The sequence below is a fragment of the Sus scrofa genome, chromosome 4 (assembly GCF_054392235.1).
Source record: "Sus scrofa isolate SSC_HxYL_T2T_F1_AM1 chromosome 4, Sscrofa_HxYL_maternal_Yorkshire_Landrace_v2.0, whole genome shotgun sequence".
Lineage (NCBI taxonomy): Eukaryota > Metazoa > Chordata > Mammalia > Artiodactyla > Suidae > Sus > Sus scrofa.
In genome coordinates, this window is record NC_139386.1 from 49415261 (window position 1) to 49438626 (window position 23366).

Here is a 23366-nt window from a genome sequence, read left to right on the forward strand (position 1 = left end):
GGGCCCAATCCTGGTCCCCGCCAAGGATAACCCGTGGGGAGTGGGTTTCGGGCACCGGAGACCCCCAGCAAAGCAGCAGGGCCAGGAAGCCAGGGGCAGCCCCGCCCCGCTTTGTCCTCTGGAGAGCGGAGGGCCGGGGGCGAAAACGGCTTGCGTTGCTTTCCTGAGCCGAGGCGCGTTGGGGCTGTTGTTGGCTGCCCGAGGAGACTTTCCCTTTGCACAATGCAGCTACCAGAAGCTCGTTTTGGGCCGTCGGTGCGACGGGGCCTCGGCGCTGAGCGGCCGAGCTGGCTCAGGGGGCATGGCTGCGGCCTGGGCGCAGAAGGCCTTCGCGCGCCCAATCCTGCTTCCCCGCCAAGGAGAACCCGTGGGGAGTGGGTTTCGGGCACCGGAGACCCCCAGCAAAGCAGAAGGGCCCAGAGAGCCAGGGGCAGCCCCGCCCCGCTTGGCCCTCTTGAGAGCGGATGGCCGGGGGCCAAAACGGCTTGCGTTGCTTTCCTGAGCCAAGGCGCATTGGGGCTGTTGTTGGCTGCCCGAGGAGACTTTCCCTTTGCACAATGCAGCTACCAGAAGCTCGTTTTGGGCCGTAGGTGCGACGGGGCCTCGGCGCTGAGAGGTCGAGCTGGCTCAGGGGGCATGGCTGCGGCCTGGGCGCAGAAGGACTTCGCGGGCCCAATCCTGCTTCCCCACCAAGGAGAACCCGTGGGGAGTGGGTTTCGGGCACCGGAGACCCCCAGCAAAGCAGCAGGGCCAGGAAGCCAGGGGCAGCCCCGCCCAGCTTTGTCCTCTGGAGAGCGGAGGTCCGGGGGCGAAAACGGCTTGCGTTGCTTTCCTGAGCTGAGGCGCGTTGGGGCTGTTGTTGGCTGCCCGAGGAGACTTTCCCTTTGCACAATGCAGCTACCAGAAGCTCGTTTTGGGCCGTCGGTGCGACGGGGCCTCGGCGCTGAGCGGCCGAGCTGGCTCAGGGGGCATGGCTGCGGCCTGGGCGCAGAAGGCCTTCGCGCGCCCAATCCTGCTTCCCCCCCAAGGAGAACCCGTGGGGAGTGGGTTTCGGGCATCGGAGACCCCCAGCAAAGCAGCAGGGCCCAGGGAGCCAGGGGCAGCCCCGCCCCGCTTTGCCCTCTGGAGAGCGGAGGGCCGGGGGCCAAAACGGCTTGCGTTGCTTTCCTGAGCCAAGGCGCGTTGGGGCTGTTGTTGGCTGCCCGAGGAGACTTTCCCTTTGCAAAATGCAGCCGCCAGAAGCTCGTTTTGGGCCGTCGGTTCGACGGGGCCTCGTTACTGAGCGGCCGAACTGGCTCAGGGGGCATGGCTGGGGCGTGGGCGTAGAAGGACTTCGCGCGCCGAATCTGGCTTCCCCGCCAAGGAGAACCCGTGGGGAGTGGGTTTCGGGCATCGGAGACCCCCAGCAAAGCAGCAGGGCCCAGGGAGCCAGGGGCAGCCTCGCCCCGCTTTGCCCTCTGGAGAGCGGAGGGCCGGGGGCGAAAAAGGCTTGCGTTGCTTTCATGAGCCGAGGCGCGTTGGGGCTGTTGTTGGCTGCCCGAGGAGACTTTCCCTTTGCACAATGCAGCTACCAGAAGCTCGTTTTGGGCCGTCGGTGCGACGGGGCCTCGGCGCTGAGCGGCCGAGCTGGCTCAGGGGGCATGGCTGCGGCCTGGGCGCAGAAGGCCTTCGCGGGCCCAATCCTGGTCCCCGCCAAGGATAACCCGTGGGGAGTGGGTTTCGGGCACCGGAGACCCCCAGCAAAGCAGAAGGGCCAGGAAGCCAGGGGCAGCCCCGCCCCGCTTTGTCCTCTGGAGAGCGGAGGGCCGGGGGCGAAAACGGCTTGCGTTGCTTTCCTGAGCCGAGGCGCGTTGGGGCTGTTGTTGGCTGCCCGAGGAGACTTTCCCTTTGCACAATGCAGCTACCAGAAGCTCGTTTTGGGCCGTCGGTGCGACGGGGCCTCGGCGCTGAGCGGCCTTGCTGGCTCAGGGGGCATGGCTGCGGCCTGGGCGCAGAAGGCCTTCGCGCGCCCAATCCTGCTTCCCCGCCAAGGAGAACCCGTGGGGAGTGGGTTTCGGGCACCGGAGACCCCCAGCAAAGCAGCAGGGTCCAGGGAGCCAGGGGCAGCCCCGCCCCGCTTTGCCCTCTGGAGAGCGGAGGGCCGGGGGCCAAAACGGCTTGCGTTGCTTTCCTGAGCCAAGGCGCGTTGGGGCTGTTGTTGGCTGCCCGAGGAGACTTTCCCTTTGCACAATGCAGCCGCCAGAAGCTCGTTTTGGGCCGTCGGTTCGACGGGGCCTCGTTACTGAGCGGCCGAACTGGCTCAGGGGGCATGGCTGGGGCGTGGGCGTAGAAGGACTTCGCGCGCCGAATCTGGCTTCCCCGCCAAGGAGAACCCGTGGGGAGTGGGTTTCGGGCATCGGAGACCCCCAGCAAAGCAGCAGGGCCCAGGGAGCCAGGGGCAGCCTCGCCCCGCTTTGCCCTCTGGAGAGCGGAGGGCCGGGGGCGAAAAAGGCTTGCGTTGCATTCATGAGCGGTGGCGCGTTGGGGCTGTTGTTGGCTGCCCGAGGAGCCTTTCCCTTTGCACAGTGCAGCTACCAGAAGCTCGTTTTGGGCCGTCGGTGCGACGGGGCCTCGGCGCTGATCGGGCCGAGCTGGCTCAGGCGGCATGGCTGCGGCCTGGGCGCAGAAGGCCTTCGCGCGCCCAATCCTGCTTCCCCGTCAAGGAGAACCCGTGGGGAGTGGGTTTCGGGCATCGGAGACCCCCAGCAAAGCAGCAGGGCCCAGGGAGCCAGGGGCAGCCCCGCCCCGCTTTGCCCTCTGGAGAGCAGAGGGCCGGGGGCGAAAACGGCTTGCGTTGCTTTCCTGAGCCGAGGCGCATTGGGGCTGTTGTTGGCTGCCCGAGGAGACTTTCCCTTTGCACAATGCAGCTGCCAGAAGCTCGTTTTGGGCCGTCGGTGCGATGGGGCCTCGTCACTGAGCGGCCGAACTGGCTCAGGGGCATGGCTGGGGCGTGGTCGTAGAAGGCATTCGCGCGCCCAATCCTGCTTCCCCGCCAAGGAGAACCCGTGGGGAGTGGGTTTCGGGCACCGGAGACCCCCAGCAAAGCAGAAGGGCCCAGAGAGCCAGGGGCAGCCCCGCCCCGCTTGGCCCTCTGGAGAGCGGATGTCCGGGGGCCAAAACGGCTTGCGTTGCTTTCCTGAGCCAAGGCGCATTGGGGCTGTTGTTGGCTGCCCGAGGAGACTTTCCCTTTGCACAATGCAGGTACCAGAAGCTCGTTTTGGGCCGTAGGTGCGACGGGGCCTCTGCGCTGAGAGGTCGAGCTGGCTCAGGGGGCATGGCTGCGGCCTGGGCGCAGAAGGACTTCGCGGGCCCAATCCTGCTTCCCCACCAAGGAGAACCCGTGGGGAGTGGGTTTCGGGCATCGCAGACCCCCAGCAATGCAGCAGGGCCCAGGGAGCCAGGGGCAGCCCCGCCCCGCTTTGCCCTCTGGAGAGTGGAGGGCCGGGGGCGAAAACGGCTTGCGTTGCTTTCCTGAGCCGAGGCGCGTTGGGGCTGTTGTTGGCTGCCCGAGGAGACTTTCCCTTTGCACAATGCAGCTGCCAGAAGCTCATTTTGGGCCGTCGGTGCGAAGGGGCCTCGGCGCTGAGCGGCCGAGCTGGCTCAGGGGGCATGGCTGCGGCCTGGGCGCAGAAGGCCTTCGCGGGCCCAATCCTGCTTCCCCGCCAAGGATAACCCGTGGGGAGTGGGTTTCGGGCACCGGAGACCCCCAGCAAAGCAGCAGGGCCAGGAAGCCAGGGGCAGCCCCGCCCCGCTTTGTCCTCTGGAGAGCGGAGGGCCGGGGGCGAAAACGGCTTGCGTTGCTTTCCTGAGCCGAGGCGCGTTGGGGCTGTTGTTGGCTGCCCGAGGAGACTTTCCCTTTGCACAATGCAGCTACCAGAAGCTCGTTTTGGGCCGTCGGTGCCACGGGGCCTCGGCGCTGAGCGGCCGAGCTGGCTCAGGGGGCATGGCTGCGGCCTGGGCGCAGAAGGCCTTCGCGCGCCCAATCCTGCTTCCCCGACAAGAAGAACCCGTGGGGAGTGGGTTTCGGGCACCGGAGACCCCCAGCAAAGCAGCAGGGCCCAGGGAGCCAGGGGCAGCCCCGCCCCGCTTGGCCCTCTTGAGAGCGGATGGCCGGGGGCCAAAACGGCTTGCGTTGCTTTCCTGAGCCAAGGCGCATTGGGGCTTTGTTGGCTGCCCGAGGAGACTTTCCCTTTGCACAATGCAGCTACCAGAAGTTCGTTTTGGGCCGTAGGTGCGACGGGGCCTCGGCGCTGAGAGGTCGAGCTGGCTCAGGGGGCATGGCTGCGGCCTGGGCGCAGAAGGACTTCGCGGGCCCAATCCTACTTCCCCACCAAGGAGAACCCGTGGGGAGTGGGTTTCGGGCACCGGAGACCCCCAGCAAAGCAGCAGGGCCAGGAAGCCAGGGGCAGCCCCGCCCAGCTTTGTCCTCTGGAGAGCGGAGGTCCGGGGGCGAAAACGGCTTGCGTTGCTTTCCTGAGCTGAGGCGCGTTGGGGCTGTTGTTGGCTGCCCGAGGAGACTTTCCCTTTGCACAATGCAGCTACCAGAAGCTCGTTTTGGGCCGTCGGTGCGACGGGGCCTCGGCGCTGAGCGGCCGAGCTGGCTCAGGGGGCATGGCTGCGGCCTGGGCGCAGAAGGCCTTCGCGCGCCCAATCCTGCTTCCCCGCCAAGGAGAACCCGTGGGGAGTGGGTTTCGGGCATCGGAGACCCCCAGCAAAGCAGCAGGGCCCAGGGAGCCAGGGGCAGCCCCGCCCCGCTTTGCCCTCTGGAGAGAGGAGGGCCGGGGGCGAAAACGGCTTGCGTTGCTTTCCTGAGCCAAGGCGCGTTGGGGCTGTTGTTGGCTGCCCGAGGAGACTTTCCCTTTGCACAATGCAGCTGCCAGAAGCTCATTTTGGGCCGTAGGTGCGAAGGGGCCTCGGCGCTGAGCGGCCGAGCTGGCTCAGGGGGCATGGCTGCGGCCTGGGCGCAGAAGGCCTTCGCGGGCCCAATCCTGCTTCCCCGCCAAGGATAACCCGTGGGGAGTGGGTTTCGGGCACCGGAGACCCCCAGCAAAGCAGCAGGGCCAGGAAGCCAGGGGCAGCCCCGCCCCGCTTTGTCCTCTGGAGAGCGGAGGGCCGGGGGCGAAAACGGCTTGCGTTGCTTTCCTGAGCCGAGGCGCGTTGGGGCTGTTGTTGGCTGCCCGAGGAGACTTTCCCTTTGCACAATGCAGCTACCAGAAGCTCGTTTTGGGCCGTCGGTGCCACGGGGCCTCGGCGCTGAGCGGCCGAGCTGGCTCAGGGGGCATGGCTGCGGCCTGGGCGCAGAAGGCCTTCGCGCGCCCAATCCTGCTTCCCCGACAAGAAGAACCCGTGGGGAGTGGGTTTCGGGCACCGGAGACCCCCAGCAAAGCAGCAGGGCCCAGGGAGCCAGGGGCAGCCCCGCCCCGCTTTGCCCTCTGGAGAGTGGAGGGCCGGGGGCGAAAACGGCTTGCGTTGCTTTCCTGAGCCAAGGCGCGTTGGGGCTGTTGTTGGCTGCCCGAGGAGACTTTCCCTTTGCACAATGCAGCTGCCAGAAGCTCGTTTTGGGCGTCGGTGCGAAGGGGCCTCGGCGCTGAGCGGCCGAGCTGGCTCAGGGGGCATGGCTGCGGCCTGGGCGCAGAAGGCCTTCGCGGGCCCAATCCTGGTCCCCGCCAAGGATAACCCGTGGGGAGTGGGTTTCGGGCACCGGAGACCCCCAGCAAAGCAGCAGGGCCAGGAAGCCAGGGGCAGCCCCGCCCCGCTTTGTCCTCTGGAGAGCGGAGGGCCGGGGGCCAAAACGGCTTGCGTTGCTTTCCTGAGCCAAGGCGCATTGGGGCTGTTGTTGGCTGCCCGAGGAGACTTTCCCTTTGCACAATGCAGCTACCAGAAGCTCGTTTTGGGCCGTAGGTGCGACGGGGCCTCGGCGCTGAGAGGTCGAGCTGGCTCAGGGGGCATGGCTGCGGCCTGGGCGCAGAAGGACTTCGCGGGCCCAATCCTGCTTCCCCACCAAGGAGAACCCGTGGGGAGTGGGTTTCGGGCACCAGAGACCCCCAGCAAAGCAGCAGGGCCAGGAAGCCAGGGGCAGCCCCGCCCAGCTTTGTCCTCTGGAGAGCGGAGGTCCGGGGGCGAAAACGGCTTGCGTTGCTTTCCTGAGCCAAGGCGCGTTGGGGCTGTTGTTGGCTGCCCGAGGAGACTTTCCCTTTGCACAATGCAGCCGCCAGAAGCTCGTTTTGGGCCGTCGGTTCGACGGGGCCTCGTTACTGAGCGGCCGAACTGGCTCAGGGGGCATGGCTGGGGCGTGGGCGTAGAAGGACTTCGCGCGCCGAATCTGGCTTCCCCGCCAAGGAGAACCCGTGGGGAGTGGGTTTCGGGCATCGGAGACCCCCAGCAAAGCAGCAGGGCCCAGGGAGCCAGGGGCAGCCTCGCCCCGCTTTGCCCTCTGGAGAGCGGAGGGCCGGGGGCGAAAAAGGCTTGCGTTGCATTCATGAGCGGTGGCGCGTTGGGGCTGTTGTTGGCTGCCCGAGGAGCCTTTCCCTTTGCACAGTGCAGCTACCAGAAGCTCGTTTTGGGCCGTCGGTGCGACGGGGCCTCGGCGCTGATCGGGGCGAGCTGGCTCAGGGGGCATGGCTGCGGCCTGGACGCAGAATGCCTTCGCGCGCCCAATCCTGCCTCCCCGCCAATGAGAACCCGTGGGGAGTGGGTTTCGGGCACCGGAGACCCCCAGCAAGGACACAGGGCCCAGGGAGCCAGGGGCAGCCCCGCCCCGCTTTGCCCTCTGGAGAGCGGAGGGCCGGGGGCAAAAACGGCTTGCGTTGCTTTCCTGAGCCGAGGCGCGTTGGGGCTGTTGTTGGCTGCCCGAGGAGACTTTCCCTTTGCACAATGCAGCTGCCAGAAGCTCGTTTTGGGCCGTCGGTGCGACGGGTCCTCGTCACTGTGCGGCCGAACTGGCTCAGGGGGCATGGCTGGGGCGTGGTCGTAGAAGGACTTCGCGTGCCCAATCCTGCTTCCCCGCCAAGGAGAACCCGTGGGGAGTGGGTTTCGGGCATCGGAGACCCCCAGCAAAGCAGCAGGGCCCAGGGAGCCAGGGGCAGCCCCGCCCCGCTTTGCCCTCTGGAGAGTGGAGGGCCGGGGGCGAAAACGGCTTGCGTTGCTTTCCTGAGCCAAGGCGCGTTGGGGCTGTTGTTGGCTGCCCGAGGAGACTTTCCCTTTGCACAATGCAGCTGCCAGAAGCTCGTTTTGGGCCGTCGGTGCGAAGGGGCCTCGGCGCTGAGCGGCCGAGCTGGCTCAGGGGGCATGGCTGCGGCCTGGGCGCAGAAGGGCTTCGCGGGCCCAATCCTGCTTCCCCGCCAAGGATAACCCGTGGGGAGTGGGTTTCGGGCACCGGAGACCCCCAGCAAAGCAGCAGGGCCAGGAAGCCAGGGGCAGCCCCGCCCCGCTTTGTCCTCTGGAGAGCGGAGGGCCGGGGGCGAAAACGGCTTGTGTTGCTTTCCTGAGCCGAGGCGCGTTGGGGCTGTTGTTGGCTGCCCGAAGAGACTTTCCCTTTGCACAATGCAGCTACTAGAAGCTCGAATTGGGCCGTCGGGGCGACGGGGCCTCGGCGATGTGCCGCTGAGTTGGCTCAGGGGGCATGGTTGCGGCGTGGGCCCAGAAGGCCTTCGGGCGCCCAATCCTGCTTCCCCGCCAAGGAGAACCCGTGGGGAGTGGGTTTCGGGCACCGGAGACCCCCAGCAAAGCAGAAGGGCCCAGAGAGCCAGGGGCAGCCCCGTCCCGCTTGGCCCTCTGGAGAGCGGAGGGCCGGGGGCCAAAACGGCTTGCGTTGCTTTCCTGAGCCAAGGCGCATTGGGGCTGTTGTTGGCTGCCCGAGGAGACTTTCCCTTTGCACAATGCAGCTACCAGAAGCTCGTTTTGGGCCGTAGGTGCGACGGGGCCTCTGCGCAGAGAGGTCGAGCTGGCTCAGGGGGCATGGCTACGGCCTGGGCGCAGAAGGACTTCGCGGGCCCAATCCTGCTTCCCCACCAAGGAGAACCCGTGGGGAGTGGGTTTCGGGCACCGGAGACCCCCAGCAAAGCAGCAGGGCCAGGAAGCCAGGGGCAGCCCCGCCCAGCTTTGTCCTCTGGAGAGCGGAGGTCCGGGGGCGAAAACGGCTTGCGTTGCTTTCCTGAGCTGAGGCGCGTTGGGGCTGTTGTTGGCTGCCCGAGGAGACTTTCCCTTTGCACAATGCAGCTGCCAGAAGCTCGTTTTGGGCCGTCGGTACGAAGGGGCCTCGGCGCTGAGCGGCCGAGCTGGCTCAGGGGGCATGGCTACGGCCTGGGCGCAGAAGGCCTTCGCGGGCCCAATCCTGCTTCCCCGCCAAGGAGAACCCGTGGCGAGTGGGTTTCGGGCATCGGAGACCCCCAGCAAAGCAGCAGGGCCCAGGGAACCAGGGGCAGCCCCGCCCCGCTTTGCCCTCTGGAGAGCAGAGGGCCGGGGGCGAAAACGGCTTGCGTTGCTTTCCTGAGCCGAGGCGCGTTGGGGCTGTTGTTGGCTGCCCGAGGAGACTTTCCCTTTGCACAATGCAGCCGCCAGAAGCTCGTTTTGGGCCGTCGGTTCGACGGGGCCTCGTTACTGAGCGGCCGAACTGGCTCAGGGGGCATGGCTGGGGCGTGGTCGTAGAAGGACTTCGCGTGCCCAATCCTGCTTCCCCGCCAAGGAGAACCCGTGGGGAGTGGGTTTCGGGCATCGGAGACCCCCAGCAAAGCAGCAGGGCCCAGGGAGCCAGGGGCAGCCCCGCCCCGCTTTGCCCTCTGGAGAGCGGAGGGCCGGGGGCGAAAAAGCCTTGCGATGCATTCATGAGCGGTGGCGCGTTGGGGCTGTTGTTGGCTGCCCGAGGAGACTTTCCCTTTGCACAGTGCAGCTACCAGAAGCTCGTTTTGGGCCGTCGGTGCGTCGGGTCCTCGGCGCTGATCGGGCCGAGCTGGCTCAGGGGGCATGGCTGCGGCCTGGACGCAGAATGCCTTCGCGCGCCCAATCCTGCCTCCCCGCCAATGAGAACCCGTGGGGAGTGGGTTTCGGGCACCGGAGACCCCCAGCAAAGCAGCAGGGCCCAGGGAGCCAGGGGCAGCCCCGCCCCGCTTTGCCCTCTGGAGAGCGGAGGGCCGTGGGCAAAAACGGCTTGCGTTGCTTTCCTGAGCCGAGGCGCGTTGGGGCTGTTGTTGGTTGCCCGAGGAGACTTTCCCTTTGCACAATGCAGCTGCCAGAAGCTCGTTTTGGGCCGTCGGTGCGACGGGGCCTCGTCACTGTGCGGCCGAACTGGCTCAGGGGGCATGGCTGGGGCGTGGTCGTAGAAGGACTTCACGTGCCCAATCCTGCTTCCCCGCCAAGGAGAACCCATGGGGAGTGGGTTTCGGGCATCGGAGACCCCCAGCAAAGCAGCAGGGCCCAGGGAGCCAGGGGCAGCCCCGCCCCGCTTTGCCCTCTGGAGAGTGGAGGGCCGGGGGCGAAAACGGCTTGCGTTGCTTTCCTGAGCCAAGGCGCGTTGGGGCTGTTGTTGGCTGCCCGAGGAGACTTTCCCTTTGCACAATGCAGCTACCAGAAGCTCGTTTTGGGCCGTCGGTGCGACGGGGCCTCGGCGCTGAGAGGTCGAGCTGGCTCAGGGGGCATGGCTGCGGCCTGGGCGCAGAAGGACTTCGCGGGCCCAATCCTGCTTCCCCACCAAGGAGAACCCGTGGGGAGTGGGTTTCGGGCACCGGAGACCCCCAGCAAAGCAGCAGGGCCAGGAAGCCAGGGGCAGCCCCGCCCAGCTTTGTCCTCTGGAGAGCGGAGGTCCTGGGGCGAAAACGGCTTGCATTGCTTTCCTGAGCTGAGGCGCGATGAGGCTGTTGTTGGCTGCCCGAGGAGACTTTCCCTTTGCACAATGCAGCTACCAGAAGCTCGTTTTGGGCCGTCGGTGCAACGGGGCCTCTGCGCTGAGCGGCCGAGCTGGCTCAGGGGGCATGGCTGCGGCCTGGTTGCAGAAGGCCTTCGCGCGCCCAATCCTGCTTCCCCGCCAAGGAGAACCCGTGGGGAGTGGGTTTCGGGCACCGGAGACCCCCGGCAAAGCAGCAGGGCCCAGGGAGCCAGGGGCAGCCCCGCCCCGCTTTGCCCTCTGGAGAGCGGAGGGCCGGGGCAAAAACGGCTTGCGTTGCTTTCCTGAGCCGAGGCGCGTTGGGGCTGTTGTTGGCTGCCCGAGGAGACTTTCCCTTTGCACAATGCAGCCGCCAGAAGCACCTTTTGGGCCGTCGGTGCGACGGGGCCTCGGCGCTGAGCGGTCGAGCTGGATCAGGGGGCATGGTTGCGGCCTGGGCACAGAAGGTCTTCGTGCGCCCAATCCTGCTTCCCCGCCAAGGAGAACCCGTTGGGAGTGGGTTTCGAGCACCGGAGACCCCCAGCAAAGCAGCAGGGCCCAGGAAGCCAGGGGCAGCCCCGCCCCGCTTTGCCATCTGGAGAGCGGAGGGCCAGGGGCGAAAATGGCTTGCGTTGCTTTCCTGAGCCGAGGCGCGTTGGGGCTGTTGTTGGCTGCCCGAGGAGACTTTCCCTTTGCAGAATGCAGCTACCAGAAGCTCGTTTTGGGCCGTCGGTGTGACGGCGCCTCGGCGATGAGCGGCCGAGGTGTCTCAGGGGGCATGGTTGGGGCGTGGGCCCAGAAGGCCTTCACGCGCCCAATCCTGCTTCCCCGCCAAGGAGAACCCGTGGGGAGTGGGTTTCGGGCACCTGAGACCCCCAGCAAAGCAGCAGGGCCCAGGGAGCCCGGGGCAGCCCCGCCCCGCTTTGCCCTCTGGAGAGAGGAGGGCCGGGGGCGAAAAAGGCTTGCGTTGCATTCATGAGCGGTGGCGCGTTGGGGCTGTTGTTGGCTGCCCGAGGAGACTTTCCCTTTGCACAGTGCAGCTACCAGAAGCTCGTTTTGGGACGTCGGTGCGACGGGGCCTCGGCGCTGATCGGGCCGAGCTGGCTCAGGGGGCATGGCTGCGGCCTGGGCGCAGAATGCCTTCGCGCGCCCAATCCTGCCTCCCCGCCAATGAGAACCCGTGGGGAGTGGGTTTCGGGCACCGAAGACCCTCAGCAAAGCAGCAGGGCCCAGGGAGCCAGGGGCAGCCCCGCCCCGCTTTGCCCTCTGGAGAGCGGAGGGCCGGGGGCGAAAAAGGCTTGCGTTGCATTCATGAGCGGTGGCGCGTTGGGGCTGTTGTTGGCTGCCCGAGGAGACTTTCCCTTTGCACAATGCAGCTGCCAGAAGCTCGTTTTGGGCCGTCGGTGCGTCGGGGCCTCATCACTGTGCGGCCGAACTGGCTCAGGGGGCATGGCTGGGGCGTGGTCGTAGAAGGACTTCACGTGCCCAATCCAGCTTCCCCGCCAAGGAGAACCCATGGGGAGTGGGTTTCGGGCATCGGAGACCCCCAGCAAAGCAGCAGGGCCCAGGGAGCCAGGGGCAGCCCCGCCCCGCTTTGCCCTCTGGAGAGTGGAGGGCCGGGGGCGAAAACGGCTTGCGTTGCTTTCCTGAGCCAAGGCGCGTTGGGGCTGTTGTTGGCTGCCCGAGGAGACTTTCCCTTTGCACAATGCAGCTGCCAGAAGCTCGTTTTGGGCCGTCGGTGCGACGGGGACTCGGTGCTGAGCGGCCGAGCTGGATCAGGTCGCATGGTTGCAGCCTGGGCACAGAAGGTCTTCGTGCGCCCAATCCTGCTTCCCCGCCAAGGAGAACCCGTTGGGAGTGGGTTTCGAGCACCGGAGACCCCCAGCAAAGCAGCAGGGCCCAGGAAGCCAGGGGCAGCCCCGCCCCGCTTTGCCATCTGGAGAGCGGAGGGCCGGGGGGGAAAACGGCTTGCGTTGCTTTCCTGAGCTGAGGCGCGTTGGGGCTGTTGTTGGCTGCCCGAGGAGACTTTCCCTTTGCACAATGCAGCTGCCAGAAGCTCGTTTTGGGCCGTCGGTGCGACGGGGCCTCGTCACTGAGCGGCCGAACTAGCTCAGGTGGCATGGCTGGGGCGTGGTCGTAGAAGGCATTCGCGCGCCCAAACCTGCTTCCCCGCCAAGGAGAACCCGTGGGGAGTGGGTTTCGGGCATCGGAGACCCCCAGCAAAGCAGCAGGGCCCAGGGAGCCAGGGGCAGCCCCGCCCCGCTTTGCCCTCTGGAGAGCGGAGGGCCTGCGGCAAAAACGGCTTGCCTTGCTTTCCTGAGCCGAGGCGAGTTGGGGCTGTTGTTGGCTGCCCGAGGAGACTTTCCCTTTGCACAATGCAGCCGCCAGAAGCTCGTTTTGGGCCGTCGGTGCGACGGGGCCTCGGCGCTGAGCGGCCGAGATGGCTCAGGCAGCATGGTTGCGACCTGGGCGCAGAAGGCCATCGCGCGCCCAATCCTGCTTCCCCGCCAAGGAGAACCCGTGGGGAGTGGGGTTCGGGCACCGGAGACCCCCAGCAAAGCAGAAGGGCCCAGAGAGCCAGGGGCAGCCCCGCCCCGCTTTGCCCTCTGGAGAGCGGATGGCCGGGGGCCAAAACGGCTTGCGTTGCATTCCTGAGCCAAGGCGCATTGGGGCTGTTGTTGGCTGCCCGAGGAGACTTTCCCTTTGCACAATGCAGCCTCCAGAAGCTCGTTTTGGGCCGTCGGTGCGACAGGGCCTCGGCGCTGAGCGGCCGAGCTGGCTCAGGGGGCATGGCTGCGTCCTGGGCGCAGAAGGCCGTCGCGCGCCCAATCCTGCTTCCCCGCCAAGGAGAACCCGTGGGGAGTGGGTTTCGGGCACCGGAGACCCCCAGCAAAGCAGCAGGGCCCAGGGAGCCAGGGGCAGCCCCGCCCCGCTTTGCCCTCTGGAGAGCGGAGGCCCGAGTGCGAAAACGGCTTGCGTTGCTTTCTTAAGCCGAGGCGCGTTGGGGCTGTTGTTGGCCGCCCGAGGAGACTTTCCCTTTGCACAATGCAGCTGCCAGAAGCTCGTTTTGGGCCGTCGGTGCGACGGGGCCTCGTCACTGAGCGGCCGAGGTGGCTCAGGGGGCTTGGCTGGGGCGTGGGCGTAGAAGGACTTCACACGCCCAATCCTGCTTCCCCGACAAGGATAACCCGTGGCGAGTGGGTTTCGGGCATCGGAGACCCCCAGCAAAGCAGCAGGGCCCAGGGAGCCAGGGGCAGCCCCGCCCCGCTTTGCCCTCTGGAGAGCGGAGGGCCAGGGCGAAAACGGCTTGCATTGCTTTCCTAAGCCGAGGCGCGTTGGGGCTCTTGTTGGCCGCCCGAGGAGACTTTCCCTTTGCACAATGCAGCCGCCAAAAGCTCGTTTTGGGCCGTCGGTGCGACGGGGCCTCGGCGCTAAGCGTCCGAGCTGGCTCAGGGGGTATTGCTGGGGCGTGGGCCCAGAAGGCCTACGCGCCCCCAATTCTGCCTCCCCGTCAAGGAGAACCCGTGGGGAGTGGGTTTCGGGCACCTGAGACCCCCAGCAAAGCAGCAGGGCCCAGGGAGCCAGGGGCAGCCCCGCCCCGCTTTGCCCTCTGGAGAGCGGAGGGCCGGGGGCGAAAAAGGCTTGCGTTGCATTCATGAGCGGTGGCGCGTTGGGGCTGTTGTTGGCTGCCCGAGGAGACTTTCCCTTTGCACAGTGCAGCTACCAGAAGCTCGTTTTGGGACGTCGGTGCGACGGGGCCTCGGCGCTGATCGGGCCGAGCTGGCTCAGGGGGCATGGCTGCGGCCTGGGCGCAGAATGCCTTTGCGCGCCCAATCCTGCCTCCCCGCCAATGAGAACCCGTGGGGAGTGGGTTTCGGGCACCGGAGACCCTCAGCAAAGCAGCAGGGCCCAGGGAGCCAGGGGCAGCCCCGCCCCGCTTTGCCCTCTGGAGAGCGGAGGGCCGGGGGCAAAAACGGCTTGCGTTGCTTTCCTGAGCCGAGGCGCGTTGGGGCTGTTGTTGGCTGCCCGAGGAGACTTTCCCTTTGCACAATGCAGCTGCCAGAAGCTCGTTTTGGGCCGTCGGTGCGACGGGGCCTCGTCACTGTCCGGCCGAACTGGCTCAGGGGGCATGGCTGGGGCGTGGTCGTAGAAGGACTTCGCGTGCCCAATCCTGCTTCCCCGCCAAGGAGAACCCATGGGGAGTGGGTTTCGGGCATCGGAGACCCCCAGCAAAGCAGCAGGGCCCAGGGAGCCAGGGGCAGCCCCGCCCCGCTTTGCCCTCTGGAGAGTGGAGGGCCAGGGGCGAAAACGGCTTGCGTTGCTTTCCTGAGCCAAGGCGCGTTGGGGCTGTTGTTGGCTGCCCGAGGAGACTTTCCCTTTGCACAATGCAGCTGCCAGAAGCTCGTTTTGGGCCGTCGGTGCGACGGGGCCTCGGTGCTGAGCGGCCGAGCTGGATCAGGGGGCATGGTTGCAGCCTGGGCACAGAAGGTCTTTGTGCGCCCAATCCTGCTTCCCCGCCAAGGAGAACCCGTTGGGAGTGGGTTTCGAGCACCGGAGACCCCCAGCAAAGCAGCAGGGCCCAGGAAGCCAGGGGCAGCCCCGCCCCGCTTTGCCATCTGGAGAGCGGAGGGCCGGGGGGGAAAACGGCTTGCGTTGCTTTCCTGAGCTGAGGCGCGTTGGGGCTGTTGTTGGCTGCCCGAGGAGACTTTCCCTTTGCACAATGCAGCTGCCAGAAGCTCGTTTTGGGCCGTCGGTGCGACGGGGACTCGGCGCTGAGCGGCCGAGCTGGCTCAGGGGGCATGGCTGCGTCCTGGGCGCAGAAGGCCTTCGCGCACCCAATCCTGCTTCCCCGCCAAGGAGAAACCGTGCGGAGTGGGTTTCGGGCATCGGAGACCCCCAGCAAAGCAGCAGGGCCCAGGGAGCCAGGGGCAGCCCCGTCCCGCTTTGCCCTCTGGAGAGAGGAGGGCCGGGGCGAAAACGGCTTGCGTTGCTTTCCTGAGCCGAGGCGCGTTGGGGCTGTTGTTGGCTGCCCGAGGAGACTTTCCCTTTACACAATGCAGCTGCCAGAACCTCGTTTTGGGCCGTCGGTGCGATGGGGCCTCGGCGCTGAGCGGCCGAGCTGGCTCATGGGGCATTGCTGCGGCCTGGGCGCAGAAGGCCTTCGCGCGCCCAATCCTGCTTCCCCGCCAAGGAGAACCCGTGGGGAGTGGGTTTCGGGCACCGGAGACCCCCAGCAAAGCAGCAGGGCCCAGGGGCCAGGGACAGCCCCGCCCCACTTTGCCCTCTTGAGAGCGGAGGGCCGGGGGCGAAAACGGCTTGCGTTGCTTTCCTGAGCCGAGGCGCGTTGGGGCTGTTGTTGGCTGCCCGAGGAGACTTTCCCTTTGCACAATGCAGCTGCCAGAAGCTCGTTTTGGGCCGTCGGTGCGACGGGGCCTCGTCACTGAGCGGCCGAGTTGGCTCAGGGGGCATGGCTGGGGGGTGGGCGTAGAAGGCCTTCGCGCGCCCAATCCTGCTTCCCCACCAAGGAGAACCCGTAGGGAGTGGGTTTCGGGCACCTGAGACCCCCAGCAAACAGCAGGGCCCAGGGAGCCCGGGGCAGCCCCGCCCCGCTTTGCCCTCCTGAGAGCAGAGGGCCGGGGGCGAAAACGGCTTGCGTTGCTTTCCTGAGCCGAGGCGCGTTGGGGCTGTTGTTGGCTGCCCGAGGAGATTTTCCGTTTGCACAATGCAACTGCCAGAAGCTCGTTTTGGGCCGTCGGTGCGACGGGGCCTCAGCGCTGAGCGGCCGAGCTGGCTCAGGGGGCATGGTTGCGTCCTGGGCGCAGAAGGCCTTCGCGCGCCCAATCCTGCTTCCCCGCCAAGGAGAACCCGTGGGGAGTGGGTTTCGGGCACCGGAGACCCCCAGCAAAGCAGCAGGGCCCAGGGGGCCAGGGACAGCCCCGCCCCACTTTGCCCTCTTGAGAGCGGAGGGCCGGGAGCGAAAACGGCTTGCGTTGCTTTCCTGAGCCGAGGCGCGTTGGGGCTGTTGTTGGCTGCCCGAGGAGACTTTCCCTTTGCACAATGCAGCTGCCAGAAGCTCGTTTTGGGCCGTCGGTGCGACGGGGCCTCGTCACTGAGCGGCCGAGTTGGCTCAGGGGGCATGGCTGGGGCGTGGGCGTAGAAGGCCTTCGCGCGCCCAATCCTGCTTCCCCACCAAGGAGAACCCGTAGGGAGTGGGTTTCGGGCACCTGAGACCCCAAGCAAAGCAGCAGGGCCCAGGGAGCCAGGGGCAGCCCCGCCCCGCTTTGCCCTCTGGAGAGCGGAGGGCCAGGGCGAAAACGGCTTGCGTTGCTTTCCTGAGCCGAGGCGCGTTGGGGCTGTTGTTGGCTGCCCGAGGAGATTTTCCCTTTGCACAATGCAGCTGCCAGAAGCTCGTTTTGGGCCGTCGCTGCGATGGGGCCTCGGCGCTGAGCGGCCGAGCTGGCTCATGGGGCATTGCTGCGGCCTGGGCGCAGAAGGCCTTCCCGCGCCCAATCCTGCTTCCCCGCCAAGGAGAACCCGTGGGGAGTGGGTTTCGGGCATCAGAGACCCCCAGCAAAGCAGCAGGGCCCAGGATGCCAGGGGCAGCCCCGCCCCGCTTTGCCCTCTGGAGAGGGGAGGCCCGGGTGCGAAAACGGCTTGCGTTGCTTTCTTAAGCCGAGGCGCGTTGGGGCTGTTGTTGGCTGCCGGAGGAGACTTTCCCTTTGCACAATGCAGCTGCCAGAAGCTCGTTTTGGGCCGTCGGTGCGACGGGGCCTCGGCGCTAAGCGTCCGAGCTGGCTCAGGGGGTATGGCTGGGGCGTGGGCCTAGAAGGTCTACGCGCCCCCAATTCTGCTTCCCCGCCAAGGAGAACCCGTCGGGAGTGGGTTTCGGGCACCTGAGACCCCCAGCAAAGCAGCAGGGCCCAGGGAGCCAGGGGCAGCCCCGCCCCGCTTTGCCCTCTTGAGAGCGGAGGGCCAGGGCGAAAACGGCTTGCGTTGCTTTCCTGAGCCGAGGCGCGTTGGGGCTGTTGTTGGCTGCCCGAGGAGATTTTCCCTTTGCACAATGCAGCTACCAGAAGCTCGTTTTGTCCGTCGGTGCGACGGGGCCTCGGCGCTGAGCGGCCGATGAGGCTCAGGGGGCATGGCTGCGGCCTGGGCGCAGAAGGCCTTCGCGCGCCCAATCCTGCTTCCCCGCCAAGGAGAACCCGTGGCGAGTGGGTTTCGGGCTTCGGAGATCACCAGCAAAGCAGCAGGGCCCAAGGAGCCAGGGGCAGCCCCGCCCCGCTTTGCCCTCTGGAGAGCGGAGGGCCGGGGGCGAAAACGGCTTGCGTTGCTTTCATGAGTCGAGGCGCGTTGGGGCTGTTGTTGGCTGCCCGAGGAGACTTTCCCTTTGCAGAAGCAGCCGCCAGAACCTCGTTTTGGGCCGTCGGTGCGACAGGGCCTCGTCACTGAGCGGCCGAGCTGGCTCAGGTGGCATGGCTGCGGCCTGGGCGCATAAGGCCTTCGCGGGCCCAATCCTGCTTCCCCGCCAAGGAGAACCCGTCGGGAGTGGGTTTCGGGCACCGGAGACCCCCAGCAAATCAGCAGGGCCCAGGAAGCCAGGGGCAGACCCGCCCCGTTTGGCCCTCTGGAGAGCAGAGGGCCGGGGGCGAAATCGGCTTGCGTTGCTTTCCTAAGCCGAGGCGCGTTGGGGCTGTGGTTGGCTGCCCGAGGAGACTTTCCCTTTGCAGAATGCAGCCGCCAGAAACTCGTTTTGGGCCGTCTGTGAGACGGGGTCTCGGCGTTGAGCGGCCGAGTTGGCTCAGTGGGCATGGCTGGGGCGTGGGCGTAGAAGGCCTTCGCGCGCCCAATCCTGCTTCCCCCCCAAGGAGAACCCGTAGGGAGTGGGTTTCTGGCACCTGAGACCCCCAGCAAAGCAGCAGGGCCCAGGGAGCCAGGGGCAGACCCTCCCCGCTTTGCCCTCTGGAGAGCGGATGGCCGGGGCGAAAACGGCTTGCGTTGCTTTCCTGAGCCGAGGCGCGTTGGGGCTGTTGTTGGCTGCCCGAGGAGACTTTCCGTTTGCACAATGCAGCTGCCAGAAGCTCGTTTTGGGCCGTCGGTGCGACGGGGACTCGGCGCTGAGCGGCCGAGCTGGCTCAGGGGGCATGGCTGCGTCCTGGGCGCAGAAGGCCTTCGCGCACCCAATCCTGCTTCCCCGCCAAGGAGAAACCGTGCGGAGTGGGTTTCGGGCATCGGAGACCCCCAGCAAAGCAGCAGGGCCCAGGGAGCCAGGGGCAGCCCCGCCCCGCTTTGCCCTCTGGAGAGAGGAGGGCCGGGGCGAAAACGGCTTGCGTTGCTTTCCTGAGCCGAGGCGCGTTGGGGCTGTTGTTGGCTGCCCGAGGAGACTTTCCCTTTACACAATGCAGCTGCCAGAACCTCGTTTTGGGCCGTCGGTGCGATGGGGCCTCGGCGCTGAGCGGCCGAGCTGGCTCATGGGGCATTGCTGCGGCCTGGGCGCAGAAGGCCTTCGCGCGCCCAATCCTGCTTCCCCGCCAAGGAGAACCCGTGGGGAGTGGGTTTCGGGCACCGGAGACACCCAGCAAAGCAGCAGGGCCCAGGGGCCAGGGACAGCCCCGCCCCACTTTGCCCTCTTGAGAGCGGAGGGCCGGGGGAGAAAACGGCTTGCGTTGCTTTCCTGAGCCGAGGCGCGTTGGGGCTGTTGTTGGCTGCCCGAGGAGACTTTCCCTTTGCACAATGCAGCTGCCAGAAGCTCGTTTTGGGCCGTCGGTGCGACGGGGCCTCGTCACTGAGCGGCCGAGTTGGCTCAGGGGGCATGGCTGGGGGGTGGGCGTAGAAGGCCTTCGCGCGCCCAATCCTGCTTCCCCACCAAGGAGAACCCGTAGGGAGTGGGTTTCGGGCACCTGAGACCCCCAGCAAAGCAGCAGGGCCCAGGGAGCCAGGGGCAGCCCCGCCCCGCTTTGCCCTCCTGAGAGCAGAGGGCCGGGGGCGAAAACGGCTTGCGTTGCTTTCCTGAGCCGAGGCGCGTTGGGGCTGTTGTTGGCTGCCCGAGGAGATTTTCCGTTTGCACAATGCAACTGCCAGAAGCTCGTTTTGGGCCGTCGGTGCGACGGGGCCTCAGCGCTGAGCGGCCGAGCTGGCTCAGGGGGCATGGTTGCGTCCTGGGCGCAGAAGGCCTTCGCGCGCCCAATCCTGCTTCCCCGCCAAGGAGAACCCGTGGGGAGTGGGTTTCGGGCACCGGAGACCCCCAGCAAAGCAGCAGGGCCCAGGGGGCCAGGGACAACCCCGCCCCACTTTGCCCTCTTGAGAGCGGAGGGCCGGGAGCGAAAACGGCTTGCGTTGCTTTCCTGAGCCGAGGCGCGTTGGGGCTGTTGTTGGCTGCCCGAGGAGACTTTCCCTTTGCACAATGCAGCTGCCAGAAGCTCGTTTTGGGCCGTCGGTGCGACGGGGCCTCGTCACTGAGCGGCCGAGTTGGCTCAGGGGGCATGGCTAGGGCGTGGGCGTAGAAGGCCTTCGCGCGCCCAATCCTGCTTCCCCACCAAGGAGAACCCGTAGGGAGTGGGTTTCGGGCACCTGAGACCCCCAGCAAAGCAGCAGGGCCCAGGGAGCCAGGGGCAGCCCCGCCCCGCTTTGCCCTCTGGAGAGCGGAGGGCCAGGGCGAAAACGGCTTGCGTTGCTTTCCTGAGCCGAGGCGCGTTGGGGCTGTTGTTGGCTGCCCGAGGAGATTTTCCCTTTGCACAATGCAGCTGCCAGAAGCTCGTTTTGGGCCGTCGCTGCGATGGGGCCTCGGCGCTGAGCGGCCGAGCTGGCTCATGGGGCATTGCTGCGGCCTGGGCGCAGAAGGCCTTCCCGCGCCCAATCCTGCTTCCCCGCCAAGGAGAACCCGTGGGGAGTGGGTTTCGGGCATCAGAGACCCCCAGCAAAGCAGCAGGGCCCAGGAAGCCAGGGGCAGACCAGCCCTGTTTGGCCCTCTGGAGAGCAGAGGGCCGGGGGCGAAATCGGCTTGCGTTGCTTTCCTAAGCCGAGGCGCGTTGGGGCTGTGGTTGGCTGCCCGAGGAGACTTTCCCTTTGCAGAATGCAGCCGCCAGAAACTCGTTTTGGGCCGTCTGTGAGACGGGGTCTCGGCGTTGAGCGGCCGAGGTGGCTCAGGGGGCATGGTTGGGGCGTGGGCGTAGAAGGCCTTCGCGCGCCCATCCTGCTTCCCCACCAAGGAGAACCCGTAGGGAGTGGGTTTCTGGCACCTGAGACCCCCAGCAAAGCAGCAGGGCCCAGGAAGCCAGGGGCAGACCCGCCCCGCTTTGCCCTCTGGAGAGCGGAGGGCCGGGGCGAAAACGGCTTGCGTTGCTTTCCTGAGCCGAGGCGCGTTGGGGCTGTTGTTGGCTGCCCGAGGAGACTTTCCCTTTGCACAATGCAGCTGCCCGAAGCTCGTTTTGGGCCGTCGGTGTGACGGGGACTCGGCGCTGAGCGGCCGAGCTGGCTCAGGGGCCATGGCTGCGGCCTGGGCGCAGAAGGCCTTCGCGCGCCCAATCCTGCTTCCCCGCCAAGGAGAACCCGTGGGGAGTGGGTTTCGGGCATCGGAGACCCCCAGCAAAGCAGCAGGGCCCAGGGAGCCAGGGGCAGCCCCGCCCCGCTTTGCCCTCTGGAGAGAGGAGGGCCGGGGCGAAAACGGCTTGCGTTGCTTTCCTGAGCCGAGGCGCGTTGGGGCTGTTGTTGGCTGCCCGAGGAGATTTTCCCTTTGCCCAATGCAGCTGCCAGAAGCTCGTTTTGGGCCGTCGGTGCGACGGGGCCTCGGCGCTGAGCGGCCGAGCTGGCTCAGGGGGCATGGCTGCGTCCTGGGCGCAGAAGGCCTTCGCGCGCCCAATCCTGCTTCCCCGCCAAGGAGAACCCGTGGGGAGTGGGTTTCGGGCACTGGAGACCCCCAGCAAAGCAGCAGGGCCCAGGGGGCCAGGGACAGCCCCGCCCCACTTTGCCCTCTTGAGAGCGGAGGGCCGGGGGCGAAAACGGCTTGCGTTGCTTTCCTGAGCCGAGGCGCGTTGGGGCTGTTGTTGGCTGCCCGAGGAGACTTTCCCTTTGCACAATGCAGCTGCCAGAAGCTCGTTTTGGGCCGTCGGTGCGACGGGGCCTCGTCACTGAGCGGCCGAGTTGGCTCAGGGGGCATGGCTGGGGCGTGGGCGTAGAAGGCCTTTGCGCGCCCAATCCTGCCTCCCCACCAAGGAGAACCCGTAAGGAGTGGGTTTCGGGCACCTGAGACCCCCAGCAAAGCAGCAGGGCCCAGGGAGCCAGGGGCAGCCCCGCCCCGCTTTGCCCTCTGGAGAGCGGAGGGCCAGGGCGAAAACGGCTTGCATTGCTTTCCTAAGCCGAGGCGCGTTGGGGCTGTTGTTGGCTGCCCGAGGAGACTTTCCCTTTCCACAATGCAGCTGCCAGAAGCTCGTTTTGGGCCGTCGGTGCGACGGGGCCTCGGCGCTAAGCGTCCGAGCTGGCTCAGGGGGTATGGCTGGGGCGTGGGCGTAGAAGGACTTCACACGCCCAATCCTGCTTCCCCGACAAGGATAACCCGTGGCGAGTGGGTTTCGGGCATCGGAGACCCCCAGCAAAGCAGCAGGGCCCAGGGAGCCAGGGGCAGCCCCGCCCCGCTTTGCCCTCTGGAGAGCGGAGGGCCAGGGCGAAAACGGCTTGCGTTGCTTTCCTAAGCCGAGGCGCGTTGGGGCTGTTGTTGGCCGCCCGAGGAGACTTTCCCTTTGCACAATGCAGCTGCCAGAAGCTCGTTTTGGGCCGTCGGTGCGACGGGGCCTCGGCGCTAAGCGTCTGAGCTGGCTCAGGGGGTATTGCTGGGGCGTGGGCCCAGAAGGCCTACGCGCCCCCAATTCTGCCTCCCCGTCAAGGAGAACCCGTGGGGAGTGGGTTTCGGGCACCTGAGACCCCCAGCAAAGCAGCAGGGCCCAGGGAGCCAGGGGCAGCCCCGCCCCGCTTTGCCCTCTTGAGAGCGGAGGGCCAGGGCGAAAACGGCTTGCGTTGCTTTCCTGAGCCGAGGCGCGTTGGGGCTGTTGTTGGCTGCCCGAGGAGATTTTCCCTTTGCACAATGCAGCTACCAGAAGCTCGTTTTGTCCGTCGGTGCGAAGGGGCCTCGGCGCTGAGCGGCCGATGAGGCTCAGGGGGCATGGCTGCGGCCTGGGCGCAGAAGGCCTTCGCGCGCCCAATCCTGCTTCCCCGCCAAGGAGAACCCGTGGCGAGTGGGTTTCGGGCTTCGGAGATCACCAGCAAAGCAGCAGGCCCCAGGGAGCCAGGGGCAGCCCCGCCCCGCTTTGCCCTCTGGAGAGCGGAGGGCCGGGGGCGAAAACGGCTTGCGTTGCTTTCATGAGTCGAGGCGCGTTGGGGCTGTTGTTGGCTGCCCGAGGAGACTTTCCCTTTGCAGAATGCAGCCGCCAGAAGCTCGTTTTGGGCCGTCGGTGCGACAGGGCCTCGTCACTGAGCGGCCGAGCTGGCTCAGGTGGCATGGCTGCGGCCTGGGCGCATAAGGCCTTCGCGGGCCCAATCCTGCTTCCCCGCCACGGAGATCCCGTGGGGAGTGGGTTTCGGGCACCGGAGACCCCCAGCAAATCAGCAGGGCCCAGGAAGCCAGGGGCAGACCCGCCCCGCTTGGCCCTCTGGAGAGCAGAGGGCCGGGGGCGAAATCGGCTTGCGTTGCTTTCCTAAGCCGAGGCGCGTTGGGGATGTGGTTGGCTGCCCGAGGAGACTTTCCCTTTGCAGAATGCAGCCGCCAGAAACTCGTTTTGGGCCGTCTGTGAGACGGGGCCTCGGCGTTGAGCAGCCGAGGTGGCTCAGGGGGCATGGTTGGGGCGTGGGCCCAGAAGGCCTTCGCGCGCCCAATCCTGCTTCCCCGCCAAGGAGAACCCGTGGGGAGTGGGTTTCGGGCATCGGAGACCCCCAGCAAAGCAGCAGGGCCCAGGGAGCCAGGGGCAGCCCCGCCCCGCTTTGCCCTCTTGAGAGCGGAGGGCCGGGGGCGAAAACGGCTTGCGTTGCTTTCCTGAGCCGAGGCGCGTTGGGGCTGTTGTTGGCTGCCCGAGGAGACTTTCCCTTTGCACAATGCAGCTGCCAGAAGCTCGTTTTGGCCCGTCGGTGCGACGGGGCCTCGTCACTGAGCGGCCGAGTTGGCTCAGTGGGCATGGCTGGGGCGTGGGCGTAGAAGGCCTTCGCGCGCCCAATCCTGCATCCCCACCAAGGAGAACCCGTAGGGAGTGTGTTTCTGGCACCTGAGACCCCCAGCAAAGCAGCAGGGCCCAGGGAGCCAGGGGCAGACCCGCCCCGCTTTGCCCTCTGGAGAGCGGATGGCCGGGGCGAAAACGGCTTGCGTTGCTTTCCTGAGCCGAGGCGCGTTGGGGCTGTTGTTGGCTGCCCGAGGAGACTTTCCCTTTGCACAATGCAGCTGCCAGAAGCTCGTTTTGGGCCGTCGGTGGGACAGGGACTCGGCACTGAGCGG